This window comes from Sphaeramia orbicularis, chromosome 15, assembly GCF_902148855.1.
Source record: "Sphaeramia orbicularis chromosome 15, fSphaOr1.1, whole genome shotgun sequence".
Classification (NCBI taxonomy): domain Eukaryota; kingdom Metazoa; phylum Chordata; class Actinopteri; order Kurtiformes; family Apogonidae; genus Sphaeramia; species Sphaeramia orbicularis.
In genome coordinates this window covers 35,871,353-35,885,607 of record NC_043971.1, presented here as the reverse complement: position 1 = coordinate 35,885,607, position 14,255 = coordinate 35,871,353, and the positions used below count along the sequence as shown (strand labels likewise).

Here is a 14,255-nt window from a genome sequence, read left to right as displayed (position 1 = left end):
TCCTGTTAGTCAGTACCAGCTAAAACCAGATGTCACCCCACAGCTGTGAGTTTCAGGCGCCATCTTGTGGTCATCTGTTTCCAGCATCTGTGCATGAGGTTGAACACACAAGTCCTAATTAACATGAGATGAATGCACTTTCAGACTGCTCTAAGCACATAATAAAAGAAAACATTCATATTATACCTTTCATAAAAGCCTTTTTAAAATGCTGCTCTAAAAACAAGTAATAGAAAATGAATACAACATATTTTTGCTTGTGTTAAGCAAAAAAAAAATCTGCCAGTGGAAGTGAAGATTCTCTCAGTAAGATTTCTTGAAATAGGGCATTATGTTTAAACCAGGGGTGATCTTGAAATTAGCTTCTAGAACTCATTCTTAGCTGTATTTTATTAATATTGTGAAGTTTTGTGTTTCATAATAAACTTGTGATGCTCAAAAGTAGTGTTTTCCCTCTCAAAAGTAACATTGTCTTTATTTTCATCCTCTTCATTTTTAGTATATTTAATTAATTTGTGACACTGTTCTAGATGTAAGTCCAAAGCCTACATGAAATAAGATTAGAAATTGGTATTTTGAGACTAAATGTCAAGAAAATAGAATTTCTGACTAGTATTAGGACACAGGTGTCAAACATGCAGCCTGGGGGCCAAAACCGCCCGCCAAAGGATCCAATTTGGCCCATGGGATAAATTTGTGAAATGCAAAAATTACACTGAAGATATTAACAATCAATGATGTTAAAATCATTTTAGGTCAATTCAATCTAAAGTGGGTCAGACCAGTAAAATACTATCATAATAACCTATAAATAATGAAAAAAAGCTATTTTTTCCTCTTTGTTTCAATGTAAACAAAGTAAAATTATACAAAAATGTTTACATTTACAAACTAGCCTTTTACAAAAAATGTGAATAACCTGAACAAATAAGAGCAGCCTGAAATGTCTTAAGAGAAGTATGTGGAATTGTGCCAATATTCTGCCTGTTACTAAATATTGTGTGTATTTGTAGATCCACTGTGATCTGTAAGCTGTGATGCACATGTGTAAATGATAAACTATGGTGCAATAGTGTTCAAATTGCACTTATTTTTCTTATGAATTTTCAGGTTGTTTGTATTTGTTCATGTTATGTTCAAGTACAGTTTGTATATGTAAACATTTTCATTACAGAATTTTACTTTTTTCACTCAAAAACATAGAGAAAACTTTTGGAGTTGGTATTATTTATAAGTTCTTATCCTATTATTTTACTGGTCTGGCCTTCTATATATCATAATAGGCTGTATGTGGTCCCTGAACTAAAATGAGTTTCACACCCCTGCATTAGGAAATGTTAATATTGTCCAACCTGTCATTTACTTGTGTTTACCAGTAATACTGTTCAAAATTCAAGACATTCACTTACTTCTTATAAGACAGAAAAATAAAAAGAAGTCTTGCAAACCAACATGAATGCATTTAGAAAGTGAAAAAAAACCTCCTCTATTACAAAAATAAACTTTTACAACATTCTAATCTCTCCATTAATTATTATTCTCCCGTTAAAAGCATCACACCACATAGTGAAAAGCTGCTAAAATAAAGGCCAGATAGGGGCTGATGTAATGGTGACTAATGGGTTTGGTAGCAAATGGCATCAGATTTTAAAGTAATCACAGCATTCATTATCGCTTTTCTGCATCTTTTCTGTTTTTATTAAGCAGACATAACATACTGTGCGAATATGTATCCTGTATGACTGGCAGGTGGAGTGACTTAAAGTTTATTAATATTTCATTGCTATGACATTTAATAACGTAACCTCACCCTTCAAGATCCACATTTGCAAAGAAAGTAAATCCGCGGAAATGTTACAGCAAAGACTGCTCAACTACTATATTAAATAAATATAGTAACGGACAGCAAGTAATAATAAGATGAGCGTGGCATGGGGGGAGAGTTTTAATAAAATCTATGGAAAATATTTGGGTTCTTTAGGGGAAAAATAGGCTATCTATGTTTTTAGTGGCCATTCACAGTTTCTTAAAGCGTCTCTCTGTAGGATTAACAGCTTTGCACTCGTCTTCAGGGTCATACAGGGATTCCTAAAGTTATTCTCAGTTGGGTTCAGCTGCTATCGCACTGATCAGAGTTTCAGCTCCACTGCACTCCAGAGGAAATCTAATTAGCAAGCAATGATGTGCTGCAACCTGAAGAAGCAGGTTAAGTGTAATCTTAACAGGTGGCTGAGCCCTGGGCGAAACTGGAAAGGTGAGAGCCAAATTGATCAGCAGTAAAATTAGAGCCCTCTGGATGCCCCGAAGAGAATTCACAGAATGTTTATGAATTGCACTTAAGTGTGGTTAATCAAGCTGTGGCCTTTGGGGAAGCTTTGATGAATTTAGCATCGATCGGGAGCAGCTGAAGCTCGTACAATAACAACACTTGTCAGCAGGATTAATGAACTATCAACAGCATCAGAACTCGATAATGCCTTCATCGGTCCCCAGTGGAGTGAGGACAACACATAGCCTATGCCACGTGGTCAGAAGTGTGTGGACACCCACGTATCAAAAACATATATGATTTGTACAATGAGACAATTATTAACCCACAAAGACCCAAACATCCACCGGCAACCAAAATCATCCACTGATCTAAAATGTTTAACCCTTTCACTCCAGCGGACTGTTATTTTACATCTGTTCTCTTGTATATTCATGGGTTTTGTTGTTTTAGTTCCATATCAGCCAACACTGTGGACGCTTATGCACCATCCCATAATACACTGACATTCATATCATTAATGTGTGCGACGGACTGCAGTTGGACAAGTAAGAGTGAATGGTTGGATGTGAATGAATATTTTACATAGATGGAGTTATAGAAATGCTTTTTTTTTTTTTTTTTTTTTTTTTTTTTTTTACTTTTTTTTAATGTTTTAGTTTTTATTAATGTCTGTTTTTTTATGAGAACATAAGCCAGTTCAGGGACTACAGGTGAAAATGAGCACTGGTGCTACAATCTGGCACACTACATCTGTCCTTTTTAAGGCTAATGTGTATTCTGCATTGTCCTTGTCTAAATAAATAAATAAAATGGACAAAAAAAAAAAACTTTGCTGTTCTTGATAAACCTGATCTGCAGTAATATGTTGTAATGTAAATTAATTGCTAATTGTTATTAGATTGTAATTAACAGTTTTCTAAATCAAAAAGTTGTTTGTTTTTTTTTTGCATATTATCGCCAGGAATTGAGTAACAACTAGTATTTAGAGTATAATAAAATGTGAGAAAACAGCATTAGTGGCTTTAAAAAGGGTTTTATTTCATAGTTTTCACACAGTTTATCAATTTCTGATAATGTGTGTTTCTTTGCTTCAAAATTTAAACACATGGTGTCCAGCTGAGTGGACATTTTTGAAACTCTATAAAAAAAATAGGTTCATTAAAAATTTTTTCGATTGCATTGTTTTTTCATGCCTAAAGAGGAATAAAAACACTCAGGAAAAAAATCTTGACTAAGGTTCTCATAATTCATGCATGAAAGGGTTAATAACTTCTCAACCACTAAACCTATCAATATATGAAACTAATGCAGGTCAAATGCAGTTTGTTGTCTTTTTATGGTCATCACATATGACCCATTTGGACGTTCATCTTCTACAACATCGATTCACCAGTGAAACCCATGGGGTCTGATAAATTTACAGTTATTGATATCTGTGATGAAAATATCTTATTTTTTTCTCTGATAAAATAACCCTTAACTTTACTCTGATCTTTTGTGAACATCTACATCACAGGTGTCAAACATGCGGCCCGGGGGCCAAACCTGGCCCACCAAAGGTTCCAACCGGCCCACGGGATGAATGTGTGAAATGCAAAAATTACACTGAAGATATTAACAATCAGTTCACATACAGACACATATAGACCAATTAAATTTCAAGTGGGTCATCATAATAACATATAAATAATGACAACCCCAAATTTTTTCTTTGTTTTTTGGTGTAAAAAAAGTAAAATTATATGAAAATGTTTACATTACCAAACTATACTTTTATAAAAAATGTGAATAACCTGAACAAATATGAACAAATGGAAATGTCTTAAGAAAAGCAAATGCAATTTTACCAATATTCTGCCTGTTACTAAATGTTTTGTGTGATTGTAATGCAAATTGTAATGCACATATGTAAATGATAAACTGAGAAACCGAGGTGTAATATTGTTAAAATTGCACTTGTTTTTCTTAAGACAATTTAAGCTGTTCATGTTATTTAGATTTTTAAGGAAACTTTGTAAATGTAAACCTGATCGTAATATAATTTTACTTTTTTCACTGCTATTATTTCATTGGTCCGGCCCACTGCAGTTCAATTTGGGCTAAATGTGGCCCCTGAATTCAAATAAGTTTGACACCCCTGATCTACATGATAAGTAAATTAAATATAGGAAAATACCGGATTTTCACAGGAAAAAAAGGCAAAATGTAGAGGCTAATATTCTAAAAAAAAAAAATGGTATGAAATCACTTGAGAAATGTTAAATAGAGAGAAAAATATTTGGGAACTGCCACAAAAGTAGCAGTGGGTCTTTATGGGTTAAAGAGGATCCATCCTCCTTCAACCTGACATGACAATGCATATATTTAACAAAATGTCCTGCACAGATGTCTGACCTTAACCCAGTGTTGTTCAGCCTTGGGGTCGGGACCCCAAGTGGGGACGCCTGGAATTCAAATGGGGTCCCCTAAAATTTCTAGTTATTAATAAAAATAAAAATAAAAAGTTACTACTAAAAAATATATGGTGAGTTGAGAGAGACAATCCCAATACATAAAAACATGACAAACTCTGAAGTTGAAACTGAAGCACTGTGGTACTGTTTATCTTTCAAATGTTCATTGTGGTCAGTTTAAGATGCTGCAGCTCTTTCATAATTGATAGTTTGAGTTATTGTTTGTCTTCATTTTAATTTTATTTATTTATTTATTTAGACAGGGACAATGCACAATATACATTAACCTTAAAAAGGAGAGATGTAGTGTGCCAGGTTCTAGCACTAGTGCTATTTTCCACCTGTAGTCCCTGGGCAGGCTGATGTTACCATTAAAAAAAACAGACATTAATTAAAACTAAAACATTAAAAAACAGAAAAAAAAGAAGAAGCATTTTTATACTCCATCTGTATATCATTAAAAAAAACAGGCATTAATAAAAACTAAAACATTAAAGAATAGTTAAAAAAAGAAAAGCATATTTATAACTCCATCTGTATAAAATATTCATTCCCATCCAACCATTCACTGTTATGTCCCACTGCAGTCTGTCACACACACTCTAAACATGTTTACATCACATTAAATTATGGCTACAGGTTTGGTTTGACAGTAGCTGTTTTTTCACCATGTGGAAGAATGTGTGATAGTTTGTAATTGTTAGTCGTTCTGTTGGTAATGTGTTCAGTATTAACTGTCAGCCTTGTAAATCCAAGCTGGACTGACTGTACATACCCTGACCAAGGAAAATTAAATTCTCACTTTGTGCAGTAATCTACACCTGGCTTTTCTGCCTTTGTCCATAATAATATACATTATATAGACTAAATTTAATCTAAAATTAATATTTATTTGCAACATAGTATAGCAAACTATTACATGATCAAAAACAAATTAATTTTCGTAAAAAAAAAAAAAAAGTCTCTGTTTTGAATGTCTGGGGTCGCCAGGAATTTGTGATGTTAAAATGGGGTCACGAGTCATAAAAGGTTGGGAACCACGGCCTTAACCCCTCCCAGCTCCACAGAACCAACTGTAAGCCTGGCACTACCATCCACATTAGTACCTAACACTTTTGTGGCTCATTGGCAGTGAACGCCTGCAGACAGGTTCCACAGTACTGTCAGAATGTGAAAGCTGTGATAACACTGTCCACAGGTGAGTTATTCAGCTGTTGTTCTCAAGTGGGGTTTTTTCGGACTCTCTATTCCACTGTCGTGCTAAATAGTATATCACATAAGTGATGAGAAGAACAAACAGTAATGAATCTTTTATCAACAAGACATTGTAAATCCACAGCCTCAAGGACATGAAATGTGACAATGATGTGTTACCGACCTAATTATAAGTACATATCTCCACAGGTTTACGCTGCTAACACTATTTGAGAAACATCATTTTACGCTCTACAAAGCTGTAATGGACTTTTTTTTCCTCCTCATTTTCAGATAGTGAATTAATGTAAAAATGGGTGAAAAAAACTACATATCAGCGTCAATATTTAAAATAGCCTACTGCTGCATCAGGTAGGTACACAACCTGTACAAACGAACGAACGAATGAACAGATAGATAGATAGAAAGATAGAAAGATAGATAGATAGATAGATAGATAGATAGATAGATAGATAGATAGATAGATAGATAGATAGATAGATAGATAGATAGATAGATAGATAGATAGATAGATAGATAGATAGATAGATAGATAGATAGATAGATAGATAGATAGATAGATAGATAGATGAATGAATGACTAAATAAATAAATGGATGAATAAATAAATAAATAAATAAATAAATAAATGAGTGAATAAATAGTGAATAAATGAGTGAGTAGAAATAAATAAATATGTAAATAAATACACACATACAAACATACATACATACATACATATATACATACATACATACATACATACATACATACATACATACATACATATATACATACATACATACATACATACATACATACAAACATACATATATACATACATACATACATACATACATACATACATACATACATACATACATACATACATACAAACATACATATATACATACATACATACATACATACATATATACATATATACATATATACATACATAAAAATGTGTCCTATGTGTCCTCCTTCTTTCTCAATAACTGCCTTCACACGCTTCCTGAAACTTGCGCAAGTGTTCCTCAAATATTCAGGTGACAACTTCTCCCATTCTTCTTTAATAGTATCTTCCAGACTTTCTCGTAATAGTTTTGCTCATAGTCATTCTCTTCTTTACATTATAAACAGTCTTTATGGACACCAACTATTTTTGAAATCTCCTTTGGTGTGACGAGTGCATTCAGCAAATCACACACTCTTTGACGTTTGTTTTCCTGATTACTCATATGGGCAAAAGTTTCTGAAAAGGTATGGATAATAGTGTTAGGTATGATTATGACATCAATATATGTTTGGTTTCAAAACAATTGACGTAGTGCCTGCTGAGAAAAAACAACTAAATGTTCATTGTAAATTTTGCTTCCCCACCCTGTATAAAAAAAAAATTAATGTGTTTTCTCACATTTTAACATACTATAATACTAGTTATTAGTCAGATAATATGAAAAAAAAAAAAAAAGTTCTTGTGAAAAAAAAACCAACAACTGTTAATTACAGTCTAATAACAATTACCATTTGATTTACACTCAAATATGTTACTGCAGATCAGGTTTATCAAGAACAGCAAAGTTACAGTAATGGTATGAATGTCAGTGTATGAATGATGCACCTCATTGCAAAAATCTAAATTTTACCAAGTGTAGTCTCCTCATTTCTGGTAAGAATATCTCATTACACTTAAAATAAGACATAATCACCTAAAGATTAACTTTTCAGTGAGATATAAGAACTGATTTTTAGACAATAGATCTTGAAAATCTTATTTCAAGAAATCTTACCAGGATCATTTTCACTTGTTCCTTTGGCAGATTTTTTTGTTTGAATTAAGCAAAAAAAATCTTGAATTAAGTAAAAAAAAAAAAAAAAATCTGCCAATGGATCAAGTGAAACAGATTTGAATAGCTGTCCACTGTAGTGACCACTATGCATGAAAGGGTTAATCTCTATATTTTAGTCTTTATTGAAGGAAAAATGTGTTTGGCATGAACAGTATTACACAGCACCTTCTATAATGGCTCTGTTCCAGTAACCAGACCACACCAGCTCTGTTTCCTCCTCAGTACTGAACTATTTCAGTCTCTCCCCATGCCAGCTCCAAGGGAGACCAGCTATGGTTTAATGAAGAAAAGTTCCCTGAATAACAAAAATAATGACACACAAGATGCATGGCATGAGCTGTGATTTCAGCAGCTGCTTATACACACACACACACACACACGCACGCACGCACGCACACACACACACACACACACACACACACACACACACACAGCTTCAGTATCTGGGTTCAGGATTATGAAAAATATGGAAATATGACATTTTTTTCTTCACTTCTTCCCTTTATTCTTATTTCCTCAGTGGATAAAGATTACCAGACACACTGTAAAAAATGACCGTAGAATTAACACCAAAAAGTTGTAAAATTGCAACATAAAAAAACTGTAAGTGACAATACAATGCAAAGTTGTTGATTTGAAAAGATTCTTGTGTTAATGATTAAGTCAAATACAGTTGTAGTTTTTTACAGAAAGAGTATGTTAAAACCAGATTTTTACGTAGAAATTGTGTGTTTCTATTGTTTTCTGAAAATAAAACTGTAAATTTAAAAACAATGTGGTGCCGTTTAAATTGGAAGACCATAATGTTGAAATAACAGCCAATTCTCATACTATTTTTTTTTTTAAATAAAAAAGTAAATGTAACATTTTAAACATGTAAACATCACTGAAATCCAGTGTTAAATCTACACATTTAAAATGTTAAATCTACATGTTTAAAATGTTAAATCTACATGTTTAAAATGTTAAATCTACGCTTTTAAAATGTTAAATCTACACGTTTAAAATGTTAAATCTACACGTTTAAAATGTTAAATCTACGCTTTTAAAATGTTAAATCTACACGTTTAAAATGTTAAATCTACGCTTTTAAAATGTTAAATCTACACGTTTAAAATGTTAAATCTACGCTTTTAAAATGTTAAATCTACACATTTAAAATGTTAAATCTATGCTTTTAAAATGTTAAATCTACACGTTTAAAATGTTAAATCTACACGTTTAAAATGTTAAATCTACGCTTTTAAAATGTTAAATCTACACATTTAAAATGTTAAATCTACACGTTTAAAATGTTAAATCTACACGTTTAAAATGTTAAATCTACATGTTTAAAATGTTAAATCTACATGTGTAAAATGTTAAATCTACGCTTTTAAAATGTTAAATCTACACGTTTAAAATGTTAAATCTACATGTTTAAAATATTAAATCTACGCTTTTAAAATGTCAAATCTGCATGTTTAAAATATTAAATCTACACGTGTAAAATGTTAAATCTATCCTTTTAAAATGTTAAATCTACACGTTTAAAATGTTAAATCTACATGTTTAAAATGTTAAATCTACATGTTTAAAATGTTAAATCTACACATGTAAAATGTTAAATCTACATATTTAAAATGTTAAATCTACACGTTTAAAATGTTAAATCTACATGTTTAAAATGTTAAATCTACATGTTTAAAATATTAAATCTACACGTTTAAAATGTTAAATCTACATGTTTAAAATGTTAAATCTACACGTTTAAAATGTTAAATCTACACGTTTAAAATGTTAAATCTACATGTTTAAAATGTTAAATCTACATATTACTCTGTAAATATGTTTATGGTTTGATGTATTTTTTACAGTATTGTTCTGGTAACCACAGCTGCCACTTTTTTTCTATAAAAACAAGGGGATTTTTTTTATTGCATATTTTGTTGACTTCAAAATATGCAAAAATCTTACCTGACCTTCAAACCTTGACCCTTAACAATAGCATGTTTTTGTTGTGATTGTCTGTTTCTGCTGCAGCCATTTTCACAGAACTTGGAGGACAGACAGGACACAGATCAAGGACAAACCCATTAAACTCTGGAGCATAACCATATGGTTGAATTATGTTTTTTTTTTTTATTCTGAAATGGGGGGTTTGACTAAATTACAGCACTGTGGGACCTTGATGGAGGTATTTGCTCTCAGAGTGCCCTTCTAGTTTTATTTTGGTTTGGTTTTAAAGCAAGGTTCTGCCCTCCAGGTCTGAGCATGCAATGGTGACAGATAGGTATTATGAGGAGTTTCCTCCTGCCTCCGTTGGGGATTTGTTATAATCTCCTTTAGAATGAGTCATGGATAGATTAGCATATTGCATGCTGTAGGCCAGGATATCCTATATAGGCTATGCTAACAGGTAAAAGTCAGGAGGCTCCCTGGTGGACTGGGAATGTGACCAGCACCCACCTGTACATGGGAAACACATTCCTGAGACGGTGGAAATGGCATGTATGAATTAGCCACTCCTCCGGTGTGCACAGAAAATCACATATGCATGTTTATGTTGTGGCTTCAGTTATCCAACATATTTTTACCCTGCGCCTCGAAGGGGAGGCAAGGGGTATTTTGGTTCGGTTTGTTTGACTTTTAATACTCTAGCACCAGAACTATTGATTGAGTTCATACCAAATTTGGTTTATAGATTGCCAGTGACCCAGAATAGATCCCATTACATTTTGGGAAAAGTGGGTCAAAGTTACAATTTTTTAGGAATTTTTTTATTTTTACCCATTTACTTATAATGGGCAAAATTTCAAATGTCTGTAGTAAGGTTATAATAGTTTTGGATTTTTCATTATAGTTTAGTTTTATTTAGTTTTGACTTTTTTTTCCCTCTAATTCAGTTAGTTTTAATTAGTTTTTATTTGTTTGCTAGTTTTTAATAATTTTCGTTATTTTCTAAATGCTTAGTTTTAGATTAGTTTTGTTTTTTTTCGTATATTTTCTCTTCTTCGCCATCATATTCAATTAAATCCCAGACAGGACTCTGCTGCTTTCTCCCAATTTTAGTCTCCATGTTTCCAGGTAGAGTGGGGACCAGAAGATGACTCTAAACAAGTGACAAGAAGTGACGGACAGTGAAATATCATATGGTGCCAGCAGCTAAAATTATTTGAGGGAAAAAAATCACTTTTGTATCAATCCGACATCGACAAAGACAAAAACAAAGGGAATTTTATCCATAATTTTAATACGTTTTAGTTAGTTTTGTAAGCACAAAATACTTTTTCAGTTAGTTATTGTTTTTTTTCTTTTAATTGTAGTTTTTTATTTATTTCAGTTAACGAAAATGTTTTTACAATTCTAGTTTTCGTCATTTTGTTAGTTTTCGTTAACGATAATAACCTTGGACTGTAGCAGCAGAACTACTGGTTGAATTCACACCAGATTAACTTTATAGATTGCCTGTGACCCAGAATGGATCTCATTACATTTTGGGAACAGTAGGTCAAATTCATATTTCTAATGAATTTTTATAAAATCTTCCCATTTTCTTATAATGGGTGAAATATGTGTGAGGGGCGGGGCTTGTTGTGCCTGGCACCACTTGTTACACATTTCTTATTGCGCTGTTTACATGTGTCAGAAGAGCAGCTGCTGTGTTTGCCTGCACTAATTGAGTTCATGTCTGCAACACAATACTACGGCCGTGAATTCTGTTGGTTTCTGAGACAATGTAAAGTGGTGTTTATTATCCCCCCGCCTGCCAAGAGGGTGGGGGTATATAAATACACCAGCAATTCTAAGATTTTCGTCCAACCAATTTCTTGTAGATGGTTCACCCAATTCTTTTCAAAATTGACTCATATATTCTTTACCACTAGGAGAAGGGCAGTGCAGTTTGATGCTGGAATTTCATCTTTTTTTTTTTTTTTTTTTACACATTTGTGAAAATGTCATCTTAGAAAATTTGCCCAACCCATTTCTCAGACAGTATTCACCCAATTCTTATCACATATGTTCTTTACATGTGTCTTTTTCCAACTTTTTTTTTTTTTTTTCCAAATTTTTGAAGAGTTTTTGAAAAGACTGCAAGTTAAGATAGTGAGCAGGAGGGGGGCACTCTTGTGTGACCAGGTGGGGGTATTAGTAAGCTCTCTTTACTTTATCACTTGCCTTATACTGCAATTATTGTTAGCCTCTTAGCACAATAGCCTATGCCATATTTTTTTGAGGACACAGCCAATGATGCAAAATGAAGCAGCAGCGTTAGGAAAGTAAACACACATATATCATAATTTGGCCAAAAATATGACTTAGGTAATTATGCTCTAAGGATAACGATATGTGAGAAATGTCTGTGTCTGCACTATAATTTTGATTCCTCTGACTATATTCTAGCTTATTTCAGTTATCCTTTTCTTGTGTCTTACATTTCCTAGTGGAGATGCAAGGAAAGATACAAGACTGGAGGAGACAGGAAGAAAGGAAACATTTTTGTTTTTTATTATTATTATTTGTTAGTCTGCTGTGTTTTATTTTTTAAATCGACTGGATCCTCCGCATTTAACTTCCTGTGTGTTTTTTTTATTTATTTATTTGTTATTGATCAATGACCAATTGAACAATATATAATATTACACCAAAGTAGGACAAAAAAAAAATGGACATACAGGGTGGGGAAGCAAAATTTACAATGAACATTTAGTTGTTTTTTCTCAGCAGGCACTACGTCAGTTGTTTTGAAACCAAACATATATTGATGTCATAATCATACCTAACACTATTATCCATACTTTTTCAGAAACTTTTGCCCATATGAGTAATGAGGAAAGCAAACGTCAAAGAGTGTGTGATTTGCTGAATGCACTCGTCACACCAAAGGAGATTTCAAAAATAGTTGGAGTGTCCATAAAGACTGTTTATAATGTAAAGAAGAGAATGACTATGAGCAAAACTATTACGAGAAAGTCTGGAAGATACTATTAAAGAAGAATGGGAGAAGTTGTCGCCCGAATATTTGAGGAATACTTGCGCAAGTTTCAGGAAGCGTGTGAAGGCAGTTATTGAGAAAGAAGGACACATAGAATAAAAACATTTTCTATTATGTACATTTTCTTGTGGCAAATAAATTCTCATGACTTTCAATAAACTAATTGGTCATACACTGTCTTTCAATCCCTGCCTCAAAATATTGTAAATTTTGCTTCCCCACCCTGTACTTCACAAAATATTTGACATTTCTAATATATATATATATATATATATATATATATATATATATATATATATATATATATATATATATAGATACAAGTGTAGGTAAAATAGATAATAAAAATAAAATAAAATAAGAGCTTGAAGTATAAAAATAGAAATTATATAAATTAAATAAGATCATATACTTGACATAGTCTCCTTGTTTTACTCACTTTAAAATTTATAATGTTGTTCAAATGACCTAAATAATTGGAAAAAGTGCTTTAAAAACAATAATGTTAGGACACTGTGCAAATGTGTGCAAATTTTGTGCAATGAATGTGAAATTTGGCAAATATTACTAAAAGGTTGATGATATATCTTTTTCCTGGATTTATTTTGTCAGTTTGTGAAAGGCCAAATAAAACAGGTCGAACGTTCAATTTATATGAAGGGTCAATTTTGGTGTTTATGAAATGATTTAAATCAATCCAAAACACATGTGAGTAGGTGCAATCCCAAAATAAATGACATGTTGTTTCCTCTGCGTTGCTGCTGGAAGTGAGAAAACATATTACTACAGAAATGAGACATCTTTTCCTCTGAACTGTCATATCATGTGACATCTGTTTGTGATGACATCTGCACAGCTTTAACATCGTCCATAGGGACCACTTATGGGTAGGAGTATGGATTAGTGCACATAAACACTATAAACACTGGCAGATCAGAGGTTAATAATGATGCTTATTTACTCATTTATCAGCTTATTCACAGCAGTGTGTACATGTTTATATACAGTACATATGTGTTTGAGTGTGTATGGAACTATGATTAAACAGTTTAAACAGCAAACACATAATAAAACTACATTCTGTATTAATACTGTGTAAAGATCAGTAGGGTGTGTACACGTACTTCACTCATAAGATACTCAACACATACAAACTGTTTTTACCAGAAGCAAAGTGTTTTTATTTGTATTTTTTGCTGGTACTCCTGTATTCATTAATTCTATCAAAAGAATTTCTATATAATAATAACATAATCTGTCATAAAATAATCACTTTGTCACAGAAATGTATTGCATTCACATGGAAAAATAAAAATCGGCTCTGTTTTTCTGAATTAATGAGATAATTATTATTAAAAATCGGCTCTGTTTTTCTGAATTAACTAGATAATTATTAAAAATCGGCTCTTTTTCTGAATTAACTAGATAATTATTATTAAAAATCGGCTGTTTTTCTGAATTAATGAGATAATTATTTTTAAAAATCAGCTCTGTTTTTCTGAATTAAC

General features: G+C 32.3%; 1 long non-coding RNA gene across 1 annotated transcript; it reads right to left on the bottom strand.

The window, feature by feature from the left end:
- Positions 1-203: 203 nt before the first annotated feature.
- Positions 204-8,515, bottom strand: LOC115434338 (uncharacterized). The gene is made up of 3 exons (XR_003937504.1): positions 8,312-8,515; positions 373-377; positions 204-214 (listed from the first exon to the last, which is right to left on the bottom strand). It is a non-coding gene; the product is annotated as an uncharacterized LOC115434338 (long non-coding RNA).
- Positions 8,516-14,255: the final 5,740 nt, after the last annotated feature.